This window comes from Neophocaena asiaeorientalis, unplaced genomic scaffold, assembly GCF_003031525.2.
Source record: "Neophocaena asiaeorientalis asiaeorientalis breed wild unplaced genomic scaffold, Neophocaena_asiaeorientalis_V1.1 scaffold1013, whole genome shotgun sequence".
Classification (NCBI taxonomy): Eukaryota; Metazoa; Chordata; class Mammalia; order Artiodactyla; family Phocoenidae; genus Neophocaena; species Neophocaena asiaeorientalis.
In genome coordinates this window covers 8952-21237 of record NW_020174348.1, presented here as the reverse complement: position 1 = coordinate 21237, position 12286 = coordinate 8952, and the positions used below count along the sequence as shown (strand labels likewise).

The 12286-nt window shown below is 37.2% G+C and overlaps 1 protein-coding gene across 1 annotated transcript in view; it reads right to left on the bottom strand.

Annotated features, from left to right (window-relative positions):
• Positions 1-2161, bottom strand: part of LOC112407024 (focadhesin-like) — a 223269-nt gene extending 221108 nt beyond the window's left edge. The window contains 1 exon segment of the mRNA XM_024756153.1: positions 2064-2161. The gene's annotated coding sequence lies outside the window, so the exon portion shown is untranslated.
• Positions 2162-12286: the final 10125 nt, after the last annotated feature.

Here is a 12286-nt window from a genome sequence, read left to right as displayed (position 1 = left end):
CCCAGACCGGGGCACGAACCCGTGTCCCCTACATCGGCAGGCGGACTCCCAACCACTGTGCCACCAGGGAAGCCCAGCAACATCTTTTATAAAGTATCCCAATCTATTTAACAAGAGAAACTTCATTAAACAAATGTTTATAAATTTGTTATTTTTGCTTTCTGACATGGATGAACAAAGACTTTTTTAGTAAATATTAATATCTTACCTTCGAAAATGCAGTCCTAGGTGAGGAAAGAGAGGATGATAATAATGTTTATTTTAAGGTATTCATTCAATTGTTACATGGACTTTTATCACTGGCAAATGATTACAAGTTTCCCTATATCTCTTTAAAGCTTCCTGTAGCAGTATATCCTGCCTGGAAATTCCATCTAAAACTGAAGTTATAGACTCAGAAATAATGTTCTAATACATTGTATGTATAGGACACTCTAAGACCTTCAAGAGCAAGAACACATGAACGTGGCTAGTGTGGTAAACTCAGGCACTGGATTACATGGGACAATGGTACCATCCCATCATGACCTTGTGTGACATACTAAGTATGCAGTGATATAATATTTTAGGAGGCACTCTACAACCCACTGCCTAGGCCCCACCAATCTGTGGGCCTCATGTGTATACATATATAAATTCAACATTTATAAAGCACCCAAAAATGTGCCAGGCATTATTAATATGAAGAATATTGAGACACAGTCCCTGCCCTCAAGAAAGTAAGAAAGTTTCACAGTTAATGGAGGAGAATAATTATAAGACCATACAGTAAGTATAATGATGTTAGAAATCACAACTGAAGTTACTAAGGGAGCATGTAAAAGAGACACCTAATTCAGCCTGTGGTAAGTACACACTTCCTAGGAGAGACAATACCTAAACAGAGATTTTTTTGATTTTTTTTTTTTAGTTTTTTGGCCACACCACACAGCATGTGGGATCTTAATTCCCCGACCAGGAATCAAACCCGTGCCCCTTGCAGTGGAAGCGTGGAGTCTTAACCTCTGGACCACCAGGCAAGTCCCTAAACAGAGATTTAAAATACAGAAATTAATCAAGAAAGGGCTAGGGTATTAGTCAGAAAAAGCACAGAGGCGAGAAAACAGCACTGTTTCCTGTGTGGAACCAAAGCAAGTCGGTGTATTGCTGAAATACATAATTCATAAATTATGAGATAAAGATAGGAGAAAATAAAATTGGTGAAACAGATCATACACAGAGCCTAGCATGACATAATAGATTTCGTCCTGTAGCCCAGGGATTTTCCAACTATTTCAGAGACCAAACTATTGTTTTCCAATAGAAAGCTTCCATAAGATATCAACACGTAAAAAAACAGTCTATAAGAAAAAGAGCTGAAGGGGTGTGAGGGTGTTTCCATGCTTAGCCTATACATTGCAAGTGCAGTTTGAAAATCACAGCTGCAGTGACTTAAGAAAGGGAGTGATGCAATAAGATCTGCTCTCTTGATGCGTCACCCTGATGGATGCTTAGAGAATGGCCTTGAACAGGACGAGATCGGAGGCAGAGATGCCAGTTAGGAATAGGTGGCAATAGCCACAGTAAGAGATGACCGCCTGAGCCAGTGCCATAGTAACAAGGACGTGAGAAAGCTTTGAGGAGCATCAGAAGGCAGAAGGCCTTGGTGAAGCTAAACTAACTGCACATATGGCAGCTATCTGGTCCCATTTGGCAGGACTGCTTAATCCCAACTGGCACTGGTTTCTAATGGAGAGATTAACTCACTAATCAATTTCCAGAGGGAAGAACCTGTCTTCCATACGTACCATGTAGTAGTTTACCAAATATTTCCAATCAACTTTCCCAACTAACCAATGCTTAGTTTATTTAATAATAGCTTTTCTCAGAGTCAATATTTCAACAATCAGTAAATCTGGTAGGATTTTTTTCTCTTACTCTTAAAAAGAAAATAGAAAACTATATCCTGCTCTAAGACATTTCCTTACTTCAGGAGAAAACATTACAATCAAAGCAGCTTAAAAGAAAAACTCTAAAATTAGCATATACTATACATCTCCCTCATTTATTTTATTTTACATTACCTTTCAGGGCATTGCTGGAAAAAAGTTGTCAGCTGTTGCAAAAGTACTGGCCAGCAATCAGGTCTGTGTTCAAGCACAGTGATCAAAGGCTGAGGATGGTTTCTGAAAAACAGAAAGTCACATTGGAAGCTGTCATTTCAGGACTACACCTTCTTAATATCCAAATATAGCTACAAAAAAGCCACTACCATCTAGATTCAAAATTGTCACAAAAATATCATTTGCTGCATTTGTTGCAGAGTTGGCTCATTAGAACTATGTTTTTCCTATATCTAATTCTTTTCCAGAAAAGAGAATAAACCCGGGTCTTAGAGACCCAAATTTGACAGCAGACTCTGCCATTTAATAGCTCTATGACTTTGACCAAGCTTCTCAATCCAGTAGCTCTTTCATATCCATCCCCTTGATTCCTGCATTCTTGGAAATCACTGGCCACCTCCTCCTCTTGCTGATCTCTTTCCAAACCTGGAAGGTTCCATTTCCTCTAACACTGCCCCAACCTATAAGCGCTATCTCTCCGTCTCTGTTCCCACTTACCCCCATTTTTCTCAGTATATGGTTCTGTGTTTCCCCAGTATACTTAAGGTGAGAAAAAAGAAAATATTTCTTCCATATCAAATAAACTCTGCAAATTATAAATTCTTGAAATTTCTGTTGAACAAGGACAAATCTTTTATCTGGGCTACATCGATTAAGGTACCTAAAAGACTATATAAAATAAAAGATCTGAAATGTGGAGGATCCTCATATAATGGGGTTTAAAAAAAAAGGAAAAAAGCACAAACAAATTATTTTAAATAGTTCAAAAAGTCTACTAGAAATTGTAAATTCATTAGCTTTTTAAACTATGAAGTACTAAACAAAGTTTTGATGTGGCTTTTTTTATTGCTAGTTTCAGGTGTACAGCAAACTGATTCGGTTATACATATATACATATGTATATATCTATATTCTTTTTTCGATTTTTTTCCATTTTAGGTTATTACAAGAAATTGAATATAGTTTCCTGTGCTATACAGTAAATCCTTGTTGTTTACCTATTTTATATATAGTAGTGTGCATCTATTAATCCCATACTCCCAATTTATCTCTCCCCTCTCCCTCCCCCTTTGATAACCGTAAGTTTGTTTTCTATGTCTGTGAGTCTGTTTCTGTTTTGTAAATAAGTTCATTTGTACTACTTTTTTTAAGATTTTTTTTTTTTTTTGCGGTACGCGAGCCTCTCACTGTTGTGGCCTCTCCCGTTGCGGAGCACAGGCTCCAGACGCGCAGGCTCAGCGCCCATAGCTCACGGGCCCAGCCGCTCCGCGGCATGTGGGATCTTCCCGGACTGGGGCACGAACCCGTGTCCCCTGCATCAGCAGGGGGACTCTCAACCACTGCACCACCAGGGAAGCCCTAAGATGTTTTTTGATGTGGACTATTTTTAAAGTCTTTATTGAATTTTTTACAGTTTTGCTTCTGCTTTATGATTTGGATTTTTGGCTGTGAGGCATGTGGGATCCTAGCTCCCCAACCAGGGATCAAACCCACACCTCTTGCTTTGGAAGGCGAAGTCTTAACCACTGGACCGATGGGAAGTCCCTGTACTGTTTTTTTAGATTCCACATATAAGTGATGTCATAGAGTATTTGTCTTTCTCTGTCTGACTTACTTCACTTACATGATCATCTCTAGGTCCATCCATGTTGCTGCAAATGGTATTATTTCATTCTTCTTTTATTTTTTTTAACTTTTAATTTTATTTTGTAGTCGATTATCAATGTTGTGTTAATTCAGGTGTACAGCAAAGTGATTCAGTTATACATATACGTGTATCTATTATTTTTCAAACTTTTTTAAAAATTAAAAATGTTATTTGAAAAAAATTCAAAGCATATAGATGCATCTATCTTTTTTACATAAAAAGAATCATATGCATAATACTTTTCTTTAATCTTAATTTTTTTTTTTTTTTTTTTTTTTTTCGGTACGCAGGCCTCTCACTGTTGTGGCCTCTCTCGTTGCAGAGCACAGGGTCCGGACACGCAGGCTCAGCGGCCATGGCTCACAGACCCAGCCGCTCTGCAGCATGTGGGATCTTCCCGGACCGGGGCACGAACCCGTGTCCCCTGCATCAGCAGGCGGACGCTCAACCACTGCACCACCAGGGAAGCCCTCTTTAATCTCAATTTTTAACCCAATAATATAGTACTAGCAATGTTTAAAAAAAGAAAAAGATCAGTTACACCCAAATGATTTTTTACAACAGCCTTCTTGGTGGTTCTCAAAATGGGATCGCCTTACCAGCAATATCAGCATCACCTGGGAACTTGTTAGAAATGAAAATAAATTCTCAGGCCTCAGCCAGACCTAACAAATAGCTCTCCAGACAATTCTGATGCACTGCTATAAAGCAGTGGTGCTCAACCCTGGCTGCATGTTTGATTTAGCTGTGGAGCTCTTTTTAAAATACCAATGCCCAGGCTTCAATTATACTGGGGTTGCTAGGAGTGGAGCCCATGCATTAGTAATTTTTAAAAACTCTTCCAGCAATTCCAATGTGTTGCCAGGTTGAAAACCGGTACAAGTGAAAAACCACAGAAGAGGGAGGTTAGGAGTTGGGAAGTTTTCTGATTTATCTCTCTCTTAAACAGAAAAGTATGGCATATCCATCACACTGAAACCCTCATGTTAAACACCTCTCTGACACTACTACAAAGTTTCTGGTTATTATAACACCATCTCTCTACTTTCTCCTCAACCTCACCTAATCTATTAGACACTAACTTCACATGCTGGCAGCCTCCTGTTTGTTAAAGCACAGGCTATTTCTGACTGATCAGATTACTGCCACTGCTAAGGGATCGCTCCAAGCAACTTTTTATGCCAAAATTCAAAGATCCTATCAAAATCACATTTCCAAATTCCAAACTCTTTGGCAGTTAAACCTATCTAGAATTTGCTTCTGCTCTAGTTGCTACAGATATGAAGACACAAATGTTACAAATCCTTAAAGCCTCTCAGGTATGTCACATCAGCCAAACTTCTTAGATTATGAATTCAGTAGGTCATGTTCAAGTAAACATGAATAAAAAGGAAAGAATAGCAACTGCAATTATTTTAGCTATGGGTTTTCCTTCTGACAAGCACCATATTGAAATGAGGAGCATCAGATATGACCATCTATTAATCCTCCAGCTAATGGTGGCATTCATGACTATTTAAGAGGAAAATCCAACAAGTTTCCACATAGTTTTTGTGTGTTCATAAAGCACTTTAGTGCTTTGCAATACTCTTCCCTTATAAGTCACCCCCTAACTCCTCCCACCCCTCAATTCCCACCCCCAAAAACTATCAAGAATCTATCTCCTGTTTAAAAACTGTTAAGAATCTATCTCCTTTCAAAAACAGTCTTGTCCAGATTAAATCACATCAACAGAGGTAAGAGATAGTAATTTTAAAGTAGGATTGGGAATGATGCATATATGGCAAACAACTCTGTTATAATTTAGCTTCTACCTCACTGGAATTGTGGGACCCACTCTGCTTTGTTGCATGAAGTTGAAGGCCTGCTTTGCTAGCACTGGGGTTCAGCAAATTCTTTTTAGTATCTCAGACTTAAAACTCTAAAGATGAGATTAAGAAGAATATAAAATAAGAATTTATCCAGATTAATTACTGACTTAGACATCTGGATAATTAACTTTTCCAGAGAATTGATTATGTCAGATCCAAGTGGAAATACTGTAGGAATAATATACAATATTGATTCCAAGAAGTTAAAAACCTCGAGGGAGAAAGGAAGTCCAAATTAAAAACGTTGAATATTACTACTGATTAACATTGATTACCAATATTATACTATTTCAACTGAGTACAACTAACTTAAAATCAATTATAATTGCCAAAATTTTGTTTTAATACTTTGAGCAAAGAATGAATTTGAAGCAAAGAGCTAAATTCTCCCTTGTGAATCATCAAACTGGTATGTGAATGCACATATAAAATAATATGTAAAGCCTTATGCTTTATAGAATGGACACAGTTTTTAATTCAATATACTTTATCGTGCAACTGCCATACATGAGGGGTTCTCAATCTCGGCACTATCGACATTTGGAATCAGATAATTCTTTGTTGTTGGCATTGTTCAATGCACTATAGGATGTTTAAGAGCATTCCTGACCTCTACCCACTAGACGCTAATAGCATTCAACCTAGGCATACGACAATCGAAAATGTCTCCAGACATTACCAAGTGTCCCCTGGGGCCACAGTTGTCCCTGGTTAAGAACCACTGCACTAGGTAAAACGGCAAGCACTATGAGGCACAAAACTCACAAAAACACGGTACTAGCCCTGAGTTATTCAAAAAGACTATTATCCCACCTTCATCCTTCTTTATACTGAATCAAAAGCAATCAATCGATCATGCTCAAAATTTGAAGATTCTTATGGAAATATAATCATCAAATATTAACATTAGATGCACAAGAGTAACGGTAGAGTAGAAACTAGAAGACTTAAAATGGAAAACAAATGTAAAATTATTCCTTTGCAAAACATAGAAGCATGTTCCAAAATAAACAAACGGCATTAAATATTATGCATGCTAATTTGGTATGATAGAAAATAGAGTTATTTTCCATTTAAAATATTATAACTAGAGCATTTAAAATGTCATAAGGAAAGCAATTATACTCCAATAAAGATGTTAAAAAAAAAGTCATAAGGCTAAGTATAGTTCACTCCTGAACTATTCAAGGATTGATTCTTAAATTAATGGATTATTCAAGATTTTTCTTTTCTTTCTTCTCACTCAATGCTTGTTAGCCACTTCTTTCAAGTACCTCACTTCTTTCAAGTACCTCCAACTGAGAAAGGTCAAGGTAAATGGAAGAATCCACAATTTAAAGTAAATTTTGCTCTTCATTAGAAGGACTGTTGATCAAAAAAAGAAATAACGTGGTACAAAAGAACACCAAAACAAAACCTGGGTTATGCCTTAAAATGTCAATTATATCCAAACCTGGTATTCAAGGCATAAAGAGTGAGTTGCCTAAAACACTTTATTCAAAGTGATAGATGGGTTGAACATACAATCAACCTGATCACTTGTAAAGCAAACAGTGACAGGCAATAAGCTCTACAATTATGAAAAACAAACACAAATGTGGGACACTGAAATCATTATTATTATTTATATAAGCAGGGCCTACATAGCATCATCCAAAGCATTTACTGTTATGCTGCCACAACCATGTCTCAGAAGAAAGACTAGAAGTGGAGAGGTGATGTGAAATAGTGGAGGAAAAACACTGAACTAAAAGAGTCAAGAGTTCCAAATTCACATTCTGTCTCTGCAACAAACTGTGTAATCTCAAGCAAGAGAATAACCTCTCTTGGGCAAAGTTTCTTCATCTGTAAAATGAGGAAATCAGACTAAGTACCTTCCAGTGCTAAAGTTATAGAACCCAGGTCACCCATTAAAGCCCTAATCTTGGTCCTGCTCGGGACCAGAGGTGGAACCAAATCCTGTAAAGGCAGAAACCAATAAAGATGGCTCTCAACTATTAATAATTCTATGCCAAGCTTAAACGGCTTTAAGGCCAACGTCTAATAAAATCTAGGGCCTCAAAACAGAGGTCTCCTATTTTTATCTTAAAGAAATAAAGCATCTTATATTTTTTACTTCAGAGAGAAATGCAGTGCTATATCCAGAATAAGCCCACAGAAAATTTTAAATCAAGATTTCCTAACTCTTGAGACATCCAGTAGATTCTGTTTTCTTCTTAAAAGAGAATAACATTGTTTCTAAAATTGAAATCAACAAAAACCAGACAATCAGGTCACCCTTCATTGGCCTCTAGTGCCTGTAATTTCTCCTTCACTGTGTGGTTATTATTATTGTTGCTGTTGTTGTTGTTATTTTTCTGCCATAGATGAGCCAATTTGTTGTGTGTTCTTTGGCACTTCCCCATTTCATGATTTGTAAATGTTTTAACTGCCATTTTAAGTAAAGCATTTAATACAGTAACTAGCACACAGACTATTCCATAAATGGGGTACTATTATGATTATCATGCAGGTAAATTTTTACCTTAAACTAGAGCATAAGCAGCTTGAAAGCTGGGTGTCTATCTTCTTACTCTTATGTTTCCCTTTCAGTGCCAAATGCACATCTAAAATAAATGTAACAAACACACACTTTCCCCAAAGCACCTTTTTAAACTCTTTGAATGGATCATGAAAAACCAACATCCCAACCCCTCTAAGTACATTGTTTCAAAGTCCACATTGTTCGGAGGAAAAAAGCACAGAGGAAGCATGCAGAGTTGGTACCTAATACTTCAGGGCTCCCTGCCCTTTAATAACATTGTCAACAACACAGAGCAGTAAATGCATCTTAGCAGAATGGAGTGGGGGAGGGAGTAAATGATAAATTTGTGGTTCCACTAGACTAGCGCAGAGACAACAATAAAATAAGGTATGTAACTAGATTCACCTTTCCAAGTATAAATACATCAATCTTAATAGAAAAGAGGGAGCAAAAAAAAAAATTAGTCTTGTAGTAGGCAAAAAGCAAAAGTTACTTGTAACCTTTGGGTCACCTCAACCTTTCTGCTACATCTCTGAATGTAGGAAAGCTATGATTTGATTTACATCTTAAATTCAGCAATAGACACAGATTGCCTTTTCTGTGTGAGGAAACAATGCCTACAGTCACCATGCATTTTCATGTATGCAGCTGTGACCCTGGCGCTTTCAGAAGCATAGCATAGCACTTACTACATCAAATATGCATTTTAAAAGCATTTCTCTACCTGCTCTGAATTTTGATTTGAAAGAGCTGGTTAGAAGCCAAAGTGGGATTAAAAAAAAAAAAAAAGCTCTGCAGACTTTAAGATTAAAAATGCATAATAGGGACTCCCCTGGTGGCTCAGTGGTTAAGAATCCACCTGCCAATGCAGGGGACAAGGGTTCGATCCCTGGTCCGGGAAAATCCCACATGCCTCGGAGCAACTAAGCCCATGCGCCACAACTACTGAGCCTGCGCTCTAGAGCCCATGAGCCACAACTACTGGGCCTGTGCACTGCAGCTGCTGAAGCCTGCGCCCCTAGAGCCTGTGCTCCACAACAGGAGAGGCCACCGCAGTGAGAGGCCCGCTCACTGCAGCGAGGAGTGGCCCTCACTCACCACAATTGGAGAAAGCCTGTGCGCAGCAACGAAGACCGAACTCAGCCAAAAAAAAAAAAAAAAAAGCATAATAAAAATTGTTAAGATTCCACAATGAATATTACTATAAAAAAGAAAAATTAAACAATAATTGTGAATCATTACCTATCCTATAGAGTCTTAAGACAATGCATTTCATCCTTTCCAGAAAAAGATGACTTGGAGCAAAAATTATTTCAATTTTGACATTTTTGACTAATTTTCTTTTTTCTTTAGGTCTATAACGCAGATAGGGAAAAGATAAGATGTCTTTGAAAAGAGACTTCATATCACAATGGTTCTGCCCTCACAATGAACCTTTCCCAGGATCCCTATTTTGAGAGGCAGGGTTTTAATGCAAAGGTGTCTGCCAATGTCAGAAGTCTGGAACTATTTTAGGTACAAGGTGATGGCTGGGGGGAAACACACAGATATGGAGGGGTCCAAAACGTCTATTACTAAGTTACATCCTTGATTGGGGGGGCGGGGGCGGCGGGAAACTAGAGATAAGATAAATAGGCTAAGGCAAAAATTACAACATTTTATGCTCTTCAAGACATTTATCAGCAAATTACCATATCAATTTTCAAATTAAGCATGCACACTTAGAAGAACTTATAAAATATTTTCTAGTGGCAATTGCTAACTGGAAGATTGTATAATATGTATAGATTATTATTTAGGTCTGATTTTAAATCCCAAGTGTAAACTCCAGGTGATTGGAACCATAAACTGTGAACAAAGACTTCCCTGGGTGGGAAAGAGGAGAGAAAAGAGGAAATGAAAACAAGCAAAACATGCAGTGCCACAGAAAGAATCAAACTGCAAAAACATAGATGGGGGACTTCCCTGGCAGTCCAGTGGTTAAGACTCTGCACTTCTACTTCTGGGGGCTAGGGTTCAATCCCTGGTTGGGGAACTAAGGTCCCACATGCTGAAAAATAAAAAAGACAGATGGCCCTTGGAACGTATTATTGGCTATACTTTCCCGATTACTGCCCTAGCTTCTTTCTTATCCTCAACTCTACTGAGCTTTCTCAGGGACAGATCTGACACTGATACCCCTTTCTTTCCCACCTTCTTTTTCCTAATTTCTGTAAAAAATTTCATTTATCCATTAATGCAAGAATTCACAAGCCCTCTGAAATTATATGCAAAATTTTGAGTACATGTACATGTGTACATTTTCTAGGGGAAGGTACAAAACTTTTATGAGATTCTCAAAGAAGGTCCTGAACTCCCCTCCAAAAAAGGGTAAGTGCTAGTAAATTAAAGCTAAGTATACCTAAGGTAATTATTGCAATTCAACCTTGTTAAACTCCTGCTTCCAAAAAAAACTATAAAGTACGCTTCTGTTTCCCCAAAAAAGTGACATATTATGTGCCTAGAAATGGTGGCTCCCCAACTACTGAAGTTTTTGTAACTTCAGCAAAATAAAACATTATGAATGCATTCTAATGGTTCCAAACCCTATGGCAGCTTGACTGTAAAGTACAGAAAATTTAATAATGGTGTCATGCTTCCTTTATGCTAAATAAAACCAAACATCTACACCTCAGGAGATCCCTTTAGATCATATATTCAACTGTTGAAATAATCAGCTCCCCAAAAAGCAAAATGCTTATTTTGACAACAGAAACATACGACAATTGCTGATGGTCAAAAAAAATCAAAAAGACACTTGATTTTTTTTTCAAGTGTTACGGGATTCTAAGCAACCTCGTTAAGAAACAATAAATGCGATAAGGAAATTTGCATAGAAATGAGAAACAATAACAACTACTCTTAATTATAGAATAGGAGGTTTATTTTCAGGAACTTAGGAAAAGTAGCTTACCTCCAGAAATAAATGTAAAAGGGAATAACACTGAAAATTCATTGGACTTGGTAAGTATACAAAAATATTACAGAATAATAAAATGTGATATATCCATGCAGTGAAATATTATTCAGCCATAAAAGGAATGAAGTACTAAATCATGCTACAGTGTAGATGAACCTTAAAAACATTATGCTATGTGGAAGAAGCCAGACATAAAAGGCCACATATTGTATGATTTTATTTATATGAAATGTCTAGAAGAGGCAAATCCAGAGATAGAAAAGTAAGCAGTGTTTTATATCTATAGTAGGAGGTATTAGAGAAAGACTGCTAATAGGTATGGGGCTTCTTTTGGGGGTGATAAAAATGTTCTGGAATTAGATAGTGGTATAGTTGAACAACTTTGTGAGTATAATAAAAACCACTGACTTGTACATTTTAAAAGGGTGAATTTTATGGTATACAAATTATATCTCAATCAAAAAGGCATTAAAAATATTCCAAACTTAACTCAGTCATATACTATTTTAAAGTTAATTAACCTCTTTTGATTTTATAAAAATTCATATGTATCATGTGAAGCATACTGCCAATATAAATAATCATAATAACTTGGATTTCCCTTACAAAGAAAATAAGTCCAAATCAGAATCTCATTTATTACCTCAATATCCACGGTTGATATCTTAATTGTGCCCATTTTAAAGATGCAGATGTAGGAGGAAAGAAAGTTAACTGTCTTTGTCTAATGTCACTATGAAATAATATAACATTGTTGAGTGTTTTAACCATTTGTCCAGTGATTTCCAAACCTATTTCCACATCAGAATCTCTTGAGACTTTTTAAAAATACATGGATTCTACGTACCCACACTGGCTCCCACCCAAGCTTTCTAAATCAGAATCTATAGAGGTGGGGCTTCAGAATCTATAGATTAAGTGAATTCCCAGGGATTCCTACTATGTCCACATCTAAAGCATATCTATATCTCGACTGCCACTAGTAAATCTGAAGGGAGTGGCAGAGTTGGGAAATCACCATTTTGAAATTATCACAGTGAAAATTAATGGGGGTGGGGCAGCTGTGAGTTTAACAAGGAACAGGATATTTTCATGGTCTCGTAGCATCTTCCCCATAGACTGCTTATTAGTTACAAGAAGATGATAACTATACAGTAGAGAAACCAGACATCACCTTGATGG